The sequence below is a fragment of the Lutra lutra genome, chromosome 4, assembly GCF_902655055.1.
Source record: "Lutra lutra chromosome 4, mLutLut1.2, whole genome shotgun sequence".
In the NCBI taxonomy this organism is placed as follows: Eukaryota; Metazoa; Chordata; class Mammalia; order Carnivora; family Mustelidae; genus Lutra; species Lutra lutra.
The window spans coordinates 116179246-116200749 of NC_062281.1; the positions used below are offsets into that span (position 1 = coordinate 116179246).

General features: G+C 38.7%; 1 protein-coding gene across 6 annotated transcripts in view; it reads right to left on the reverse strand.

Moving 5' to 3' along the window:
• TLCD4 (TLC domain containing 4) overlaps positions 1-21504 on the reverse strand; it is a 125324-nt gene that overhangs the window by 29340 nt on the left and 74480 nt on the right. The gene's annotated exons all lie outside the window — the stretch shown is intronic.

Genomic DNA, 21504 nt, shown 5'->3' on the forward strand with positions numbered 1-21504 from the left:
TCTAAAGTCAGCAGAGACACAGCCACACCACTCCAAAAACACATGACAACACAGAAGAAATATTACTCACAGGTGTTATTACTTTAGCAGAGAACTAGAATCAGTATTTATCTGAAATTATATATTGTTCTGTACTATTTAGTTTTCTGTTATGGTAAGAGCATTTATTTCAACAAACAGTAAGGTTAACAAGGGTATTTAGTAGTAATTAAGAATAGGACAATTTAACAAATAAAATGTGTGAAAATGTAGTGTGTGTGTATGTGTGTGTGTGTGTTTTAAGGGGAGGGGCAGAGAGAGAGGGAGAGAATCTTAAGCAGGCTCCATACCCAACGCGCAGAGCTGATGGGAATGACAATCTTACCACCCTGAGATCATGACCTGAGCTGAGATCAAGAGTCAGACACTTAACCAACTGAGCCACCCAGGAGCCCCAATATTTTTATGTTCCTTTCTGCCCTTTTTGTTTTGTTTTTACTTTTTTTTTTTAAGATTTTATTTATTTATGTGACAGAGAGAAATCACAAGTAAGCAGAGAGGTGGGCAGAGAGAGAGAAGGGGGGAAGCAGGCTCCCTGTTGAGCAGAGAGCCCGATGCGGGGCTCGATCCCAAGTCCCTGGGCTCATGACCAGAGCCGAAGGCAGAGGCTTAACCCACTGAGCCACCCAGGCGCCCCTTCTCTGCCCTTTTATTTAACCTTTTTCCTGGATATTTAAATCTAGTAGGCTATATTATTGTATATTTTCAGAAACATACATCTGAGACTTTGTAAAAGGGGAATGTAAATACAATGGAACTGAACAGTTATCTATATTTAATAAAAAATAACAGTGACATCTTATCCATGATACAGTAGGATATTTTTACTCTTTGCTTCCTTTTCCACTACTACTTTTCTGAACTGCCTGTAGCCTTTAGGTGGGGGTATATATACATGTTTTTTTGCCTCCCCACCCCCAGGAATGAACTACAGTCCAATAGAAAATTCACTTTGACTTGTAGCTCTGCTCTTGTAAGTCCACATTACTGATATTAGTCTAACAGGATGACCTCAATTTAAATATTTTCTTAAGAAAGGTGTAAGCAGGGGCACCTGGGTGGCTTAGTTGGTTAAGCGGCTGCTTTCAGCTCAGGTCATGATCCCAACGTCCTGGGATTGAGTCCCGTATTAAGCCCCGTACCAGGCTCCCTGCTCAATAGGGAGCCAGTTTCTTCCTCTGCCTCTGCCCCTGCCCCTCCCTTGCTCATGCTCACTCTCTAATAAATAAATAAAATTTTAAAGAAAAAAAAAGAAAAGAAAGGTGTGAGCACAAAATACTTGAGATTTTACTTACTAACAATGGCAGGCTTTTCAGAGTTACAAGAATTAAGTTTCCAGTTCTCTTGAAAAGGCCCACCCACTTTGAACCTGCAGGCTTCTTTTGTAGACCAGCTATCTGTCTCCAAGATCCTCTGCATGTATAAATTCATCAAACACACTACCCATTTGTAAAATATCCATCCTTTCAACACTCCAAAGCATACTGGATGGATTCCAAACAAGTTAACAGTTCTAGTAAAGAAAAGCCATTTAATGTGGCTACTCTTTTCTGGTAACATTTTTGAGTTCAGAAGCAGTCTTATTTCCCCAAAATGAGTCATTATCCACTGCATGAGTGTTCGTCACAACCTGCGCACCACATTAAATAACTAAGGTTCGGACTGTTCATCCTTTTCTGGTGTTTTTTACAGGTTCCTCGGCAATCACCAAACCTTTCAGAGAGACAGTACATAAACACCTGTTGATTTAATGTAAGACTTTTCTGCCTTCACATCCTCAATTATTTCCAAAATCCAGAAAGACATTCTCCTTGCCTCATACTCTAAACACGTAATTTTACAGCTGGTCAACATCTGCTAGCAACAATCGTACCTATGTGGTAGGCAAACATCTATGGAGGTCATCTCCCTCCATTTCCATGAAGTAAAACCCTCATTGTTTTTGCAGGTTTTAAGGAAGCTAAAGGGAAGAACGAACTTTCCTTACAAAACCCTCAACATCAGAGGTAAGCAAATCACATCCCTTTTTAGCACTGTTCTAAGAATGCAAGGTGTGAAAGACGTTTCTCAGGTAGTATCTTTTCATTTTCTTTGGTAAGAAGTTTACAGACTGAATGGAATTTGCCAAGTTTACATTTGCACTGTTTGCCAAAATATACAGACAGACTGAGCAAAAGCTAATCCATATTTGAACAATACACCAACAATTTTTGTTCTATGTGGTTTCTTTATAATCTTTATAGGAATCAAAAATTCAACTTGAAATACCATTTTTCAAATCAAAGTACCTAAGAGCTAGGGAAACATCTTTGTGTTGCTGTGATTTGATGCAATACTCAATGGAGTGAAGAAAGTTAAGACTGTTGGTAAGATCCAACAGAATCAGCTCTCTATGCTGTAAGAAGCCAACACATCTGTTATCAAAATTTAATTTTTTTTTTTTCTTTTCACCGACAGGATGTTTTAGTTGCAACCTCTGAATCAGGAAATGTAACTTTCGTTAGTTTCATAGAACAATCAAGGGAAAAAATAAAATGTGTATATCCATGTGACACGTCCATGTTAATTCAGTGCCTACTGTTTTCAACTGAGCAACAATGTCTTTTTGGAAGGTGAAAAAAGTGCAGATGGATTTAGATGCACTTGCCTGTCTCATTCAGACCTGTGAGATTCCGTCTCTGCACATGCGTTTACATTCTCATCTCTACCAGGCCCACAGTTTGCTAGAGCTGCCATAACAAAGACTCACAAGCTGGGCGGCTTAAACAACAGGAAGTTATTGTCTTACGGTTCTGGAGGCCAGAAGTCCGAGATCAAGATGACGGCAGGCCCGTGCTCCTTTGGAAGGTTCTAAGGAAGGATCTGCTCCTGGCCTCTCTCCTAGCTTCTTGGAGTTCCTTCGCTTCTGGCAGCCCAACTCCGATCTTCACATGGCATTTTCCCTGTGTACATACCTGTGTCCAAATTTTCCCTTTTTATAAGGATACCAGCCATATTGGATTAAGGACCCATCACACTCAACTATGACCTCATTTTCACTTAACTAATAACATCCGTATTGATCCTATTTCCAAATAAATTCACATTCAGAGGCAGTACAACTTAGAACCTCAACAAATGAATTGGGGGGCAGGATAGAAGTCAATCCCTAACAATGTCCAATCCCAAATTCTTTTCTGCACGTTGTGTCTGTTTTGGTTATCTAATTCCCTACTCCATGTGTCTTTCCATCCATGTATAATAACATATCATTATATACTAATATATGTAGTAATACATATTAAACGTATTTCCATATATAATAACTGTAACCTTTATTGGTGAAGCTTGGAGCATTCTGGTGTTGGTATCATAACTAGTCTCCTGCTCATTATCTGAATTTCCAATGGATAGTCAAAGATGACCGTTAATGCTGATTATAACACTTCTGTTGCATCATTCAGGGAAATGTGACAATGAACGATCCATTGTTGTGAACTGCAAATCATGGTTGCCATGATTTTTTGCATCATAGGAAAAGATTTCACAGGATGTGAAATTTTCAGTGGTAAAATGGTAAAACCAGGATGGACATGGGCAGGCCATCCCGTCTTTGTTTTATGATGAATCTTATTATAATGAATCCCAAATGGCAGGTGAACTTTTTCATTTTAATACATAATCAAAATCACATTCCCAGTGATGAGAAAGAGGAATGAAAAAAGAATAAACCTCTCTAACTCATCTAGCACTAAGAAGCACTTTCAAGATAATAGGAAACAAACTTTCATATTCCAAGTTCCTGGATGTTTCATGGACTTATTTTTTAGATTTGGTGATTTGTTTGAAGTTTAGGTGAGTATTTCCAAAGGAAGTGGTTAGAATATTTAAGAAAAGGTCAGAAAAATAAGTAATTGTGTTTAGTTGGAGATCATCCCAGGAAAATTAAACAGCTGAAATGTCCTGCTTTTCTCTCTTACCATAGCTAAATTCTGCAGTGAGTAGAGAGCAAAGGAGAAGAGCTTTGAAAATAGTGCACAGGTAGAACATGACTCTTGGAGAGGCAAAAAATGCAAGGAAAATAGTTACTTTAGTGAGATTCTTACTTGAAGCAGAAATACAAAAATCTTGGAAATATTTTTATTAGCACAATCCTCTATTATTATGAATTCATGTATGTAACAAACATTTACTCTTATTTTTAAAGTTAAATTCTCTCATTTATAACATTGCCTTTCTTTCCTCAGTTAAAGACCGCTCTTCTTCCAGTCTATTTTTTCTAACAATCTTCTTCTTTTGTTTATTGTTTTAAATCTATGGCACTCTAGGTAACTACATCCAATGTTGAGAGGGTATGACAGACCAAACTGCTATAAAGTATTAATTTATATTATATATTATATAAAAGAATTATCATTCCTAAGGTCAGCCAAAGCCTTGCTAAATTACTTACTGTACCTTTCAAATAAATCATTTTTCCAAAGATGAGACCCAATACTGAAATTTTTAAAGTTTTTGTGATATCTTAAATATTTTCAAGCAGACACACCAAAGTCATACAAAATATTGAAATAGTATCGTAGCAATATAGTTTTACTCTCAAACTTCAAGAAACAATTTTAAATATTTCTCTCTAGTGAGCTTTAAAAATACAACCCGCCCCCCCCGAAATATACTAAGGCTTTTTTGAGAGTTTAGAAAATTATTTCTTCTAACTCTTTTCAAATTGGTATAAAATTAAAAGGAACTATTAACCAAAATATCAAATTATTAGCAGATAAAACCTGACTTTATCATAGTCTTTAAATATTAAAAGTTACTAGTACAAATTATAAATTTGATATGTTGCTTTCATCTAAATTTAGCCAAAACGCTGTATCGCCACACTTTGAAAAGACTTTCTCTTGAGTCTATAAAAAATTGGGCACAGCATCCTGGCTTTTCTTCTAATTTCTTTCACCTCTTCCCAAAGAAAATGGTTAGTTTTCTCATTTCTAACGCAGTGGTTCTCAAAGTGTGGCCCCCAGACTAGCAACATCAGCTTCGCTTGGAAATGTTGCTAGACATAAATATTCTCGGGCCCCATCACAGACTCATTGACTCAGAACTCCTGGGGGTCAGGCCCGGTAAGTGATTCCAATATTTACTAAAGTTAGAGAACCACTGTCCTAGCTTACAAATGACCTAGGAATCTCTAAGCTCTCGGGGAACTGCCTCCCTACTTCTCTGAAACTGTAGTGAAGATTTACAAATTCCCCATCAGATCCCACAGCATTATGAAGGCAGACCAGCTACATCCCTCTAGAAGTATTTTCCTGACCCCTTAATCCCCAGCGGGGTCAAGTGTCTCAACAGATCTGTCTGCTTGTCAGCATGCTTTTCCCTGCAAGTATCTACATTCTTTGTGTCTCATTCACTGTTCTATCCATAAAGCCTAGAGCAGTGCCTAGCCCATATTTCCCGAGTTGAACCTCACCTCCTCCTCATTGTGAAACGGAATCATTTCCAAAACCAAAATCCTAAGAGTCCTACAAACCTATTTCTGAGTGGGTGAGCACTCTGATGAGAATATTAGTATTCCACTCTAAAAGAAAAGGAAAAAAATACCCAGATTTTAATTTTGCAAAGAGATAAGTAGATAATAAATCATAAATGTGTTATGGTTAAAAAAAAAAAAAGTTCTGATATTTAATTTCCAAAACTTGATACATTTATATTAGTGAAGCAAGACAGAAAAAAAAATGGGTAGGCAAGCAAAAGAGATGGGGAATATCACCTCACATCCATCAGCTTGGCTAGTATCAAAGATTAAAAAAAAGGAAGTGTGTTTTTTTTTTTTTTTTTTTTTTTTTTGGTCAGAGAGAGAGGAGCGAGAGTGAGCACAGGCAGACAGAGTGGCAGGCAGAGGCAGAGGGAGAAGCAGGCTCCCTGCCAAGCAAGGAGCCCGATGTGGGACTCGATCCCAGGATACCGGGATCATGACCCGAGCTGAAGGCAGCTGCTTAACCAACTGAGCCACCCAGGCGTCGCAAAAGGAAGTGTTTTTAAGGGTATGGAGAAAAGGGAACCTTCATGCACTCTTGGTGGGAATGCAAACTGATGCAGCCACTGTGGAAAACAATATGGAGGTTCCTCAAAAAAATTAAAAATAGAACTACCATATCATCCTGAAATTCCACTTCTTGGTATTTACCTGAAAAAAAAAAAAAAAAAACAAAGACAAAAACAAGAACACCGATTCAGAGAGACTCATGCACCCCTATGTTCACTGGAGCATTATTTACAACAGCCAAGATATGGAAGCAACCTAAGTGTCCATCGACAGATGAATGGCTAAAGAAGAAGTGGTGTACAGATTCACAATGGAATATCTTTCCACCATAAAAAAGAAAGAAATCTTGCCATATGTGAGAACATGGATAGACTGGACCTAGACAGTTTTATGCTAAGTTAAAGAAGTCAGAGAAAGATGAATACCATATAATTTCACTTATATGTGGAATCTAAAAAACAAAACAAATGGACAAGCAAAACAGAACAGAAACAGACCCACAGATACAAAGAGCAAACTAAACTGATGGTTGCCAGAGGAAATGGGTATTGGTGAGGGACAGGGCAAAGTGGCAAAATGGGTGAAGGGAGTGAAGAGGTACAAATTTCCGGTTATAAAATCAGTCATAAAGATGTGATGTACAACAAGGGGAGTAGAGCCAATAATACTATAATAACTTTGTATGGTGATAGATGGTACCAGACTTAACATGGAGATCATTTGGTATTGTATAAAAATATAAAATCATGATGATATAAGCCTGAAACTAATAGGATACTGTATGTCAACCACACTTCAATTAAAAAAGAGGTAGGAGAATTTTTCTTTTTTTTTAAATTTTATTTTTTATAAACATATATTTTTATCCCCAGGGGTACAGGTCTGTGAATCACCAGGTTTACACACTTCACAGCACTCACCATAGCACATACCCTCCCCAGTGTCCATAACCCCACCCCCCTCACCCAATCCCCCTCCCCCCATCAACCCTCAGTTTGTTTTGTGAGATTAAGAGTCACTTATGGTTTGTCTCCCTCCCAATTCCATCTTGTTTCATTTATTCTTCTCCTACCCCCTTAACCCCACATGTTGCATCTCCTCTCCCTCATATCAGGGAGATCATATGATAGTTGTCTTTCTCCGATTGACTTATTTCGCTAAGCATGATACCCTCTAGTTCCATCCACGTCGTCACAAATGGCAAGATCTCATTTCTTTTGATGGCTGCATAGTATTCCATTGTGTATATATACCACTTCTTCTTTATCCATTCGTCTGTTGATGGACATCTAGGTTCTTTCCATAGTTTGGCTATTGTAGACATTGCTGCTATAAACATTTGAGTGCACGTGCCCCTTTGGATCACTACGTTTGTATCTTTAGGGTAAATACCCAGCAGTGCAATTGCTGGGTCATAGGGTAGTTCTATTTTCAACATTTTGAGGAACCTCCATGCTGTTTTCCAGAGTGGTTGCACCAGCTTGCATTCCCACCAACAGTGTAGGAGGGTTCCCCTTTCTCCGCATCCTCGCCAGCATCTGTCATTTCCTGACTTGTTCATTTTAGCCATTCTGACTGGTGTGAGGTGATGTCTCATTGTGGTTTTGATTTGTATTTCCCTGATGCCGAGTGATGTGGAGCACTTTTTCATGTGTCTGTTGGCCATCTGGATGTCTTCTTTGCAGAAATGTCTGTTCATGTCCTCTGCCCATTTCTTGATTGGATTATTTGTTCTTTGGGTGTTGAGTTTGCTAAGTTCTTTATAGATTTTGGACACTAGCCCTTTATCTGATATGTCATTTGCAGATGATATGATACTATATGTGGAAAACCCAAAAGACTCCACTCCAAAACTGCTAGAACTTGTACAGGAATTCAGTAAAGTGTCAGGATATAAAATCAATGCACAGAAATCAGTTGCATTTCTCTACACCAATGACAAGACAGAAGAAAGAGAAATTAAGGAGTCCATCCCATTTACAATTGCACCCAAAACTATAAGATACCTAGGAATATACCTAACCAAAGAGACTAAGAATCTATACACAGAAAACTATAAAGTACTCATGAAAGAAATTGAGGAAGACACAAAGAAATGGAAAAATGTTCCATGCTCCTGGATTGGAAGAATAAATATTGTGAAAATGTCTATGCTACCTAAAGCAATCTACACATTTAATGCAATTCCTATCAAAGTACCATCCATTTTTTTCAAAGAAATGGAACAAATAATCCTAAACTTTATATGGAACCAGAAAAGACCTCGAATAGCCAAAGGAATATTGAAAAAGAAAGCCAAAGTTGGTGGCATCACAATTCCGGACTTCAAGCTCTATTACAAAGCTGTCATCATCAAGACAGCATGGTACTGGCACAAAAACAGACACATAGATCAATGGAACAGAATAGAGAGCCCAGAAATAGACCCTCAACTCTATGGTCAACTAATCTTCGACAAAGCAGGAAAGAATGTCCAATGGAAAAAAGACAGCCTCTTCAATAAATGGTGTTGGGAAAATTGGACAGCCACATGCAGAAAAATGAAATTGGATCATTTCCTTACACCACACACGAAAATAGACTCAAAATGGATGAAGGATCTCAATGTGAGAAAGGAATCCATCAAAATCCTTGAGGAGAACACAGGCAGCAACCTCTTCGACCTCAGCCGCAGCAACATCTTCCTAGGAACATCGCCAAAAGCAAGGGAAGCAAGGGCAAAAATGAACTATTGGGATTTTATCAAGATCAAAAGCTTTTGCACAGCAAAGGAAACAGTTAACAAAACCAAAAGACAACTGACAGAATGGGAGGTAGGAGAATTTGAGACCTGCCTAACAGCTATGGATCAGAAGGAAAACAGCTAGAAGCAGGTTATGAGGGGTGCCCGGGTGGCTCGGTGGGTTAAGCCTCTGCCTTCAGCTCAGGTCATGGTCTCAGGGTCCTGGGATAGAGCCCCGCACTGGGCTCTCTGCTCAGCAGGGAGCCTGCTTCCCTCCCCTGCCTCTCTGCCTGCTGCTCTCCCTACTTGTGATCTCTGTCAAATTAATAAATAAAATCTTAAAAAAAAGAAGCAGCAGCAGCATGTTATGAATGAGTACGCCAGCAAACTAAGGAGCTGATTATTAACTGCATGACCTTGTGGCTGTTACTGAATTTCTCTAACCCATTTCCAGATCTCTATAAATATGGTGAATGCTTCTTAATAGAGGTGTTGTTGGGAGTGTGTGGCTGCTGCCACCAACATCCTCATCTTCCCCATTTTCTGGAACGGTGGAATGACAGGCTTAGAATTAACTGATAGATGGAAGTGCCTAAGAATGCCCTTTGATTATTACCACTATATCCCGATGCTGATGGCAGAATTTCCATAAATATTTCTTGGCTGGCTGACTGTTAGAATCTTTCAAAACCTTATTCTATTTAGGAGATTCATTATGATAATTAAGCAATTAAATCTGAGGAGGCAAGGACAGTCAGTAAATGATCATGAGCCTGTGGCAGGGAGGCCAGGATTTGAACCCTAGCTCCCCTGGGTGATCTCAAGTGATTCAGTTTCTCTATTTGTCAAATGGACGTAATACCATCTTTATGATAGAACTGATGCGAGAATAAGATGAGGTATGTAGTAATGGCAGCCAAGATGAAAACAGAAAAGGCACTCCAAAAGTGGGGGAAAAAATTGTAGTTAAAGGTGAAATTGAACCTAGTACTTTTTCATATCATGATTAGAAAAACTAATTAAGCTTCAGGACAAGTCCTAAAAGGGCCTATCCCTTCCTGTCTATGTAGTAGTCTTCAGCTCACTGATATCTGGGTGAATTCACAGGATGAAAGGCCCAGCCTGAAATGATGAGGAAGAGGTGAGAAGAACAACACGTCACCATCACAGTTAGTGAGGACTAAATGGGGACTCACTATTGCCATTTCACTATAAAACATAAATTATGTCAACACATCACTCCTCAAAAAGTGGTTAATGTTACTTTCTAACTGTTGCAGAAAAAAAATCCAATTTCAAAGGGAAAAGAAATTCTTCTAAGGGTGAACTGTTTTATTTACAGAATAGGTTATACCAACTTTCTATCTCACAACCATACTTCACCCAACCCAAACTTCACTCTTCATGACAACTTTATGTTCACTACCATCATAATATAGTAGGTTTCAAACGGCCTCTGAAGATGGCCTACTTCTATTACCCACAGATTGTTTAATCCCATCTATCAAAGCTCTTCCAATTTGCCCTTCATCCTGGACAGCTCCACAGTGAGAAGTGCAGCATCTCCTAAAGCTGCTTTGGGAGCTATCTTGGGATTGCTCTTCAAAAGTTCCAGAACGACACTGCACCTTCTCTGACTTCCACCCGCCAGTCCTACTTCTCTGATCCTGGCAATCCAAAATCTCTTCTTCACATGACAACCCTTCAAATACTTAAAGACAGTACGTGTCTATCTTCTTTCCAATTTGCTCAGAAAATTCTGGTCTCCCCTCCTCAGAGTTCCTGAGCCTTATTAACTGCCAGTATACAGAAAATGAAAACGAAGAGAACAAACAAGAAAAACCAACCAATATCTTGGTGAAAAGAACCATTTGCACACAATAATCTCTACCCAGTAACCAGTTAAGTCACACATGCACATACATCTTTCTGAAGGCACAGGGTAACCTTTCCAAAGATAATTTTAGCAGAACATGTCAACATACTTCAAAATGTACATACCACTTGCCCAAGATTTCCACTCTACAGAATTATTCTTTGAAAATAATTGTGTATGGGACAAATATGAAAAGATACAAGGCCATTCACTCGATTTATCCATAATGGTGAAACTCAGAACAAACACATAACAATAGGGAATTGGTTAAATATGATTATATATTCACATTCATCAAAAGAGATAATGATCCAACCAGATGGCCTGAGAATGAAAACATTTTCAGAATTTACAAAAGACTTGGAGAATTTACCTCCTTCCCACTCTTCCTTAGAAAATCATTTGAGGTTATGCTGCAGCACAATGAGTGAGTGAACCAAGAAAGACAGACATGGGATCCAGGAAACAGTGGCCCCACACCAGGAAAGTCATGGCAGGATGCCTAGGACACTGGGCAGCAGACCTAGAGAGCAATCTGTTCAGACTGCAGTGGGGACTGGAGGAGGGCTCCAAGGGCTAGAAAAGACGATCACAGAGATGCAGTGCTATCCTCCAGAATATGGAACAACTCAAATGTTAAATGTTAAATGATAAAGGCAAATGTTGCTAGAAAAAAGGGGGGCATCAGAAACTCTAAGCAAAAATTAGACAGGAAATAAAATCATGCTTGTGCAGTGAACTGTTTTAATATAATCGTCATAAACATGTTACTCACTTTCTCTGTGTAGGATCAACTAGATATAAAAGAAACCTTAATGTGATTATGGAATAAAAGGTAAACAGTTTAAAATCTCAGCAAGACAAAAGTCCATGTGACAGAAACTGAGAGGAGAAGTACGGGTTAGAGACACAAAAGGAAGAACAGGAACACTAATACCTTCTCCTTAAAAAGTATCAAGAGGTGCTACAGAACTAGAAATAAGTTTTCAGAGGAACTGAGACAGAAACTAAAACTCCTTTAGCAACAGTGAAAGAAAGGAGGGAAAGGAGATAGAGGTGTGAGTGTCAAATTCTTAAGTCATAGCAAGAAGTTAATAAATGCTCTCTAACATTGACAAATACGATGTGAGTGACAGTCTCTGAAGACGGCCAGCACTTATTCCTTCCCTCCCTGTATGTGCACAATGCTCCTCACATCAAGAGGTGGGCTTTTATTTTCACCCCTTGAATCTAGGCTGCCCTAGGAAGCTCACTTGACCACCGAATACAGTGGAAGTGACATTCTGGGTCCTTCTGAAGCGAGGTCATGAGAAGCCTTGCAGCTTCTTCCTGAGAAGCCCAAGGCACACGGAAGGGCCGCATATGGGCACTGTAGGCAGCAGCCCTGCCGAGGTCCCAGCAGAGAGCCAGCATCCGCTGCCAGCTGTAGGGATGAGCCCCTTCAACCCAGTTGAGCCTTTAGGGGGCTGCGGTCCCAACTGCTACCGAACAGCCCCCACTTGAGAGACCCCACACAAGAACTGCCCTGCTTTCTTTATGGGTTTTTTGGTTTTTATATCATTAAGAACTCATTGAGTCAATGGGTTTCAATGGTCCCAGTAGTTATTCTAACTGATGATCAGAATGCCACATTTTAGCCAATGGGACAACCTTCATGTTGGTTACTGTGTCCTTCTGACACAAGCCCATTAGTCTCTGATAGATTCCTTGCTTTCTGACCCAAGATTACCAGAGTTATTTTTTTCTAAAGATTTTATTTACTTATTTATTTGTCAGAGAGAGAGAGAGAGAGAACGCACAAGCAGGCAGAGTGGTAGGCAGAGGCGGAGAGAGAAGCACGCTCCCCGTCGAGCAAGGAGCCTGATGCAGGACTCGATCCCAGGAACCCCGGATCGTGACATGAGCTGAAAGCAGCGGCTTAACTGACTGAGCCACCCAGGTGTCCCCAGAGTTATTTTGTTGTATGCAATACTTCAATATGTAAAACAAGTTCTAAATTTTAGTTTTGATCCCATTTTTGTAATATATAGTTATACACAGAATATTTTTGACTTATGCATTCACACACAGGAAAAATGCAGAAATACACTCTTAAATGTAAATGGTAATTAAGTAAACATAAATATTTATCTCTGGGCTGTGGGACTGGGACATTTTTTCTTTTTGCTTGTCAATGTTTTCTAATCCTCCAATAAAAATGAATGGCCTGGGACGCCTGGGTGGCTCAGTTGGTTAAGCAGCTGCCTTCGGCTCAGGTCATGATCCCAGCGTCCTGGGATCGAGTCCCGCATCGGGCTCCTTGCTCGTCAGGGAACCTGCTTCTCCCTCTGCCTCTGCCTGCCATTCTGTCTGCCTGTGCTCGCTCTCTCTCCCTCGCTCTCTCTGACAAATAAATAAAATCTTTTAAAAAAAAATGAATGGCCTGTCTAATTAGTTTTTTCAAATGGCCTCCGCTTATATATTATTTTTCACAGCTATTTTTCACAGTGGGGCGCGTGGGTGGCTCAGTTTGTTAAGTGACGGCCTTCGGCTCAGGTCATGATCCTGGAGTCCCGGGATGGAGTCTGGCATTGCACTCCCTGCTGTGCAGGGAGTCTGCTTCTCCCTCTGACTTTCCCCCTTCTGTGTTCTCTCTCATTCTCTCCCTCTCAAATAAATAAATAAAATCTTTAAAATTACAATGTTGTTATACAGGGCCTTAACCACTGTTTTCCAAATATGCACTTGTGGTTCTTTTTCTACCCTTCTGAAGTTCTCCTTTGCCTCTTGTAGAGGATCCTCCTTTTTCCCCCGTCCCTGACCCTGCCCTTGACCACACTGCCTCCACAAGATAAAGCTACTTCTTATGGCATACGGGCCCCTGGAACAGCCATGCTATTGCCACAAACCTCAGAGCATCTCCAAGTTATCTTTCTACCCAGTGTCTCTCATTTCCTTCCATAGTATCACACTCCTCTAGTGCTCTGGGTCATTTTGTCCTCTTCATTCCCTTCATTCTCTGAAATCCAAATTAGCTACCATGCTCTACTGATTATAAAACAGTTTTGAGTTTTGAGATTTTTCTTCTTCATTAATATGACCACTACCATAAGCACCAAAATTAAATTCTTCATAATCTATCACCTGTATTTCACCCTGATAACCTCCTACAAAAAATCCTCCCCCGTGCCGTATTTTTTCTAAATATCATCATCAGCTTTACCTTCCTAATATGCCAACTGCATCAAGTTTTGTTTGTTTTTGGTTTTTTTTGTTTGTTTGGCTAAATGTCCTACAAGCAATTCTGTGGGAAAAAAATGCAAGACTGGTGAGTTGGAATGTTCATTCTGTCAGGTGATTCCATCTTACTCATCCAAATGTACAACCACTACTAGGCACACACAGACCCCATACCCTGAAAACCTGAGTCCTTACTACCTCCCCTGAAGATCTGACCTCTTCTCCTCAGTGATTTTCCTCATGTCTCCTGACCTTGGAAGCTCTCTACCACTTTTTGCTGCCGATCTAAACATAATTTTTTTTTTTTGAGGCTGAGTTTAAGTCCCATCTATTGCAAAAGCTTTCTTGGAAAATTCAAAAAAAATCATAAATACGTGTAATAAAATTTATGCACAAATGATATTCACTACAAGAATATACATTAAGTAAAAATGGCTGGTTAGCTCAGCTGGCTAGAGTATGGTGCTAAGAATATACATCAAGTATTGTCAGTAGTTACCTCTGAAGAATCAGACCTAGAAAACATTATACTTATTAAGCATTATGTTTCAACAAACTCCGAATTTGATTACAAAGATCCATATTCAGACAAAAAAATTAATAGAAATTAACACACCCATCTTTCCAGTTCCTAAATTCCTACAGCATCACTGATTTATCGGTGGGTGATGTACTCTTTGAATTTTTTGATAGTTTCCTATGCTAAACTCTTAGCTACCTAACAGAATCCCACAGGTTCTATCATATCCTCATCCCCTACCTCCCAGAGCTCCTTAGTTCAAAGCCACACAGGGCTTCAGTCATCTCGCTTCTCTATTTTCTGCTCCTGTACATCAACGACTGGCCACCTGTTTAACCCAGTACACCTGTGACACCATTAAATGTGGCATGTACTTCTGGGGACATAGTAACCATTAGATAAGCTTTGGGTTACATGTAATTCTTCATTACTTTACCACCCCCCACTCAAGATAACCTATTACACTACAAATGAGACAGATGTTATTAAAGGGAGAGATGAGAGGTTTAAGTCTAATATTTTTAAACAAATGAATTACAAATTTTGACACTTTACTGTTAGTGAATTATGACAAAACTCACAACTCACTTTTGGCCAGTATGGGGTTTCCACCTCCTCTACCATCTATTTTTGAGAAGCTTTGCCTACAGTAAAACTCGTACTTTTCTTGGCCTCCACACAATTCTGTGAGGGAAAACAAAAACAGGATTTGTCCGATCCTTTCCGGAGCTTTAAAAGAAAATTCTCCTTTTAGCCAGTGATTTTGAAAATCTGGATTTTCTTACCACAGGAAATTTTGTTTTCTTCAGCTGAGAGTGGTTAGGGTTAGGGCTTTAGAAGGTAAGGGAGAAGGAAAACTAAAATTATCACACACCTGCTACTGTTAGCATGGTTTTATATACTGTGCCATCAACTACCTGGGGTCGGGTGGGCTCTGGATCCCACCACTAGGGCTGGAGAGGAGTTTCAGGCATCCCCAACCAGACACTGGTGTAAAAATGTGGCTGTGTTAGGCAGTAGCAATAATGAGGTGCTTTTTCATAGGTTATTACGCTGATCTGGAACCTTAATACATTTCCATGGAAACCCTTTTCAGAGTACCATCAATCTAAAAATGAGATTTGGGAACAAAATCCATTCTCTATTTAATAACTATTTGCTGAACTTTAATCATTCAAGGCTTTAATCATTCAAGGCTTAATTACTTACAAGACAATGGAAGGTCTGAGCTAGCAGAGAGGACTGGATTGTCAAATCAGACTCATGTGAAACCATGATCTTATCTAGTATTAAGCTTTACTAAATGTTCCAAGAATAGAGGCCATCAAATAATTCAGAGGACACAGAGAGAGGTGGGAGCATCAAAGGTAGTTGGCAAGTCAGATCCTCCCTGTGTTGAACAGGCAGCTCTGGCCCAGAAGGAATGAAGGTTCATGATGTTCTCTACACAGTAGTGAGAGTTCAACTTATAAAACATCTCTGTCCTCTACCCCCAGAAAGCTGTACAGCTGACATGACATTCTCCAAGGAGGCAGGCCTCACAGCTCCCAGGTTTACATTATCATATAATCTCTTCTTTTAAAGATTTTATTATTTATTTGAGAGAGAACCTAGAGGGAGAGTGAGGGGGAAAAGCAGACTTCCCGCTGAGTGGAGAGCCAGGTGTGGGATTCAATCCCAGGACCCTGAAATCCTGACTTGAGCCAAAGGCAGACCCTTAACCCACAGAGCCGCCCAGGTGCCCTACATTACCATATCATCCTCAGCCAGGGACATCTTCAAAACATTTCAGAGTTAAGGTCTCTTCCTCCTAACAGACGTCAGTACTCTGTTTACACCAAAGTCCTGCTGAACAAGATTAGACCGGAGTCACCTGCCCTCCTTTGCAGGCCAGCTGTTTTTACCCCTTTCATCCAGGGTTACTTAAGAACTTGGTGACATAAGTTAGCTCTTTCTTACTTGCCCACTGCCTAGCTCCCCAGTATTAGAACCAAATCAAATCATTTTAACAAAACAGATGAATCACAGAATATCAGAATAAAACTTCAAAGATACTTTAATGTAAACTCCTACTCAATGTTTCTACTTACTATATCTATTTTCAAGTCTATCTGATTGAAGATATCTTATGGTAGAACTATTTTAAAACACCATTGCTAGAATCATCTTATTTACTGGGGATGTCTCTTCCGCAAAAGAGAAGTCTGACCTACCTCTCTTTTACTGTCCCCAGAGCTCCCAGTTCAAACACCTGAATTAATCCTGAATGAGTCTACCTTCTTTCATTTAACAGTCCTCTCACATGCGCAAGGGTATTTCAAAATTATCATGTCCTACAATTTATCTTTTGCAGGCTGACCTCTCTGGGTCCTTCAATTGCCACAGGACAATAGCTTCCTAATCTAATCTCCACTGTTAACTGGCAGCCCCTCCCCCACCACAGGCATAAGCCAGATCCCGGACATAATGAGCTTGGGTGTGGTCTAACCAGGAAAACTCGTTTTTGTTTGAATTGGATGTTCTGCCTCCCCTAATAAGAGTCTGAATTTGAAATCAGTTTTTTTTTTTAATGTTTTTTTTTTAAGATGTTATTTATTTATTTGACAGACAGAGATTACAAGTAGGCAGAGAGGCAGTCAGAGAGAGGAGGAAGCAGGCTCCCCGCTGAGCAGAGAGCCCGATGTGGGGCTCGATCCCAGGACCCTGGGATCATGACCCGACCCAAAGGTAGAGGCTTTAACCCACTGAGCCACCCAGGCACCCCGAAATCAGCTTTCTTTTAAAGCAGATGTGACGTGCTATTGGTACGACTGAAGTTCTGGTCATTTATCACCTCTGGGTCATTCCTCCCTTTTTACACACTGTCACACCTAAATGCAAAACCTAACATTATCACTGTGAGGTTCCATGTATTTGTTTTAGCCTATTGCTCCAGCTTAAAAATGTAATATATCATCCAGCATATTATTGGTTCTCCTTCCTAGCCTTGTTGCAGTCATTTGATAGGCTTGTTAAAAAAAAAAAAAATTTGATAGGCTTGTTAAAAAACAAAAAAACTCACACACACATTTAAAAAATTAAAAAATTTTGAAACAAAAATAAATTTTTTTACTGTGGTAAAATATACATAACATAAAATTTACCCATTTAACTACTTTTAAGTGTTTAAGTCTCCAAAATTTTTCATATCCCCAAACTGAAACTCTCGCCCATTCAACAGTAACTTTATCCCCTGCACCCAGCCCCTTGTAACTATCCTTGTCTGTGTCCATGGATTTGACTATTTCAGCATATCATATAAGGAGGCTCATATGATAAGACTGTTTTTTATAAAATGTAATTAAGAACAAAATACTGGGGCGCCTGGGTGGCTCAGTGGGTTAAGCCGCTGTCTTCGGCTCAGGTCATGATCTCAGGGTCCTGGGATCGAGTCCCGCATCGGGCTCTCTGCTCGGCAGGGAGCCTGCTTCCCTCCCTCTCTCTGCCTGCCTCTCTTGTCTACTTGTGATCTCTCTCTGTCAAATAAATAAATAAAATCTTAAAAAAAAAAAAAAAAGAACAAAATACTGACTTGAGTAGACATGGCTGACATCTATTTTATCATCACACATAAGTCCAATATATGAACTGTTTCCTTTTCTGGTACTGAAAGGAAACAGGGTTCAAAAACCAAGCCAGGTTAGAAAGAGGAAGGGAGACAGTTCTAGATAATTCAACTATGCAAATGTGAGGAAATGTTCTGTGCCCACAAAGACCATGAAGCAGCAACTACAGGGTAAGGAGAGAAGAGCCAGCCTTGAGCTCCTCCAAACCCAAACAGAGGAAGGTCTTAAGGAGCATGGTTATGTTCATGAAGTAGGGGGAATGGTCACATCAGATATTCTATAATAAAAAGCAAATATTAAAGCAAATTCCAAAAATCCAAACACAATATATTATACATACATGTGTATATAGGTCTTCACATATATGCACAGAGGTATATAACAAATTTTTTTAAATGGCCACTTAACATTTTTACCACAACTAATCCCTCAATTAGTAGTAAGAGTTATAAGCTAATTGTGTAACTATGGTTGCATACAGATTTTGAATAAGTAAACTATACAAATATTAATAAAACAATTTCTAAGACTGTCTTCTGCCTGTTGCTCATTACAGTATAAGAAAAGCTGATGATCTTTTATTTCAGTAGAAAAAAGGTTAACATGTTATTCCAGGTTTAAAAATTTTTTTTATTTAAATATTTAACATGTTTTATTATATGTAAATTTAGTGGGAAACAGAAATCACACAGACCTTACTACTGAATTAGTAAGCTACAGTAGGTGGCTATTTTAATACTTACCTAGTCAACAAAAGTGTTAACTTTTGAAATTTTATTATCTTTTGAAATGTTGCTCTAACAGCTATGATAGTTACCTAAATTTTTCTTTAAGACTATTCTAATGGGAGAATAAAAGGAAATACATTATTTATATGTAACTGAGAACAGGCAACACTATTCAAGTCATCTTGAAACATTTGAACAGTTTAACACAGTTAATGATAAACTGTTAGTGAGTTATGGCATTTGTTTCATGGTACTGGTATGGAAATTCTTCTTTAGACTAAAGCTAAGACCAATATTTTTCTAATTCTCATGTTCTCATGTACATTACAGCTTTCCATGTCTTATATACAAGTCTTTCATTTTTCAATACGACTTCATACATACTTGCTTGCAAAATGTTTTTCAAATGTAGACACTGGGGTATAACATTAAACAAGAAACAAATTCTTACCCTCAAGGTATCACATTGCAGCTAATTCCTTTTAATAAATGCACTGACAGCCCTGGAAACCAAATTTTCTTCCTAAATTGCTGCTGCATGATTTAATGATTAGATTCCAGGGTAGCTGAATAATGCAGAAGAGCTGGGCAAAGTAGGTTTAGGGGTGCTCTTCTTTCCAAATTTAAAAGTTTTCCAAGTATACTCTTTTTTCTGGTTGGAGATGTGGGTGATCCTCAAGAAACAGAAAAAAATGAAGGCTACCAAAGAGATCAGGAGTACAAAAGACAGTGGCTTATCCTTAAAAATAGGACATTAGAGCATAATTATATTCACTTATAATAAGAAATCATCCTGTCACATTTCCCCTAATAATTAGTATCCTCACTGAGGAGGGAAAAGTGAATTCTAGGGAAAAATCTGTAGGGTTTTTACCTTTCTATGTAGACACCAGAGAAGATTCCTTAAGCTCTAAATTACTCCACCAGATAATTTTAAGACTCCACTAAATATACTAGAGAGAGCTACAAGGATAGTGATCAAGACATTATATAACCTATTTAATAACCTAAATTTAAAAGGATCTTACTTTTCAACCATTTAGTAGAGCATACAATTAAAACCTACAAATAACTTGTCTCTAGTTTTCATTTTCTTTTGGGGTGTCTGGCTGTCTCAGTCAGAAGAGCAAGAGACTCTTGATCTCAGGGTTGTGAGTTTAAGCCCCACACTTTGGGGGGAGAGACAATTTAAATAAATAAACTTAAAAAAGAAAAAGAGAGAGAGAAAAGAAGAAAAAAAAGCAAATGTTTTAGGAAAAGAAGTTACTACAAACACTTAAATAGTTGCATACTTATCAAGTCAAAATGCTTTCCAAATACCACTTCTCATAACATAAGTGAAGAAATTCAGAAAAGTTTATACAAAACAGTAGTAGTAATAGTAGTAGTAGTGGTAGTTGTTGTTGTTATTTTGTTAGCCTTACTTAAATTGCACAAGACGACCTGGGAATTCACTGCATGGAACAACAAAAGTTTTTCTATAGTTAAACAGGAAATGTAAAATCCATAAAGGACAAAGGATCACTACATCTATAAGCATTTATTTATTTTCTAATTTTTTTCCTGTTTCCCTCTGAAGAGATTCACTTTAAAGAGATAAATTTACCTCATACCATTCATTTATTTCATACAATAGAACATAGGAAGACACCAAAAAAGCAATCGTTCCTAGAAAACACAGCACTTGATTTTCTTTTTTTTTTTTTTTAAGATTTTTTTTATTTATTTGACACAGAGAGAGATCATAAGTAGGCAGAGAGGCAGGCAGAGAGAGAGGAGGAAGCAGGCTCCCTGAGGAGCAGAGAGCCCGATGCGGGGCTCGATCCCAGGACCCTGGGATCATGACCTGAGCCGAAGGCAGAGGCTTTAACCCACTGAGCCACCCAGGCGCCCCAGCACTTGATTTTCTTATCAATAAGGCAAGAGTTAATTTCTTTGCACTTTAATTTTTTTTTAAATAAAGACATAAAAGTCCAAAGAGAAAACAATATTCATCCCACATAATTAAATACTCAGCCTACCAAACCACGCACAGCCAGCCTTTTGCCAAGCCTGGGATTCAGGGGCTGAGGGAGAACAGCAGCTCATCCTATTCACATTTCCAAATGCACGTAAGTGACCTGTTATCTTTCATCGGCTTGTATTCTTTTCACAACACAATGGTTATTTGTGATGCATATTCAGAGAACATACTTCTATACTGAAGCATGATATTAAACTCACATGGGCACCCACACATTCTTCTCAGACTTAATCAGTATTTTGTTAGTCAGCTTTCATGTTTTTTAAGCAAGTGTTTAGGAAAAAAGTGCTTGTACACCAAAAATTTAAGACCTGTAAAAGGTAAAAGTCTATATTTTATAACTACCTATAATCTATTAAAATCTAAAAAGAAGACAAATAGTAGGAAATGCCAGTAAAAATAGCCTATTGGTTCAGAAAAGTAAAGTGATTAAGGATACATTTTGGATATACATAATCACTTATTTATAGCATGAAAACAAGCATAGTTTTTGAAAACATTTATATTAATTTATGACTTCAATGGGTGATAAAGAGAGATATTCTGATATATCTGATTCTTGCAGAAATAATGCCAAATTGACATCTCCTTCACCAGCTGTGTGTGGGTCAATATAAAGAAAAGTGGAAGATCACTATTAATACACATTTATATTAATTTTTTTAAAATCCTCCAAATAGTCACAGATGTCTAATAATGTAAGGATTTTAGTCATACCAAATAAGGAAAAAAAAAAGCCAG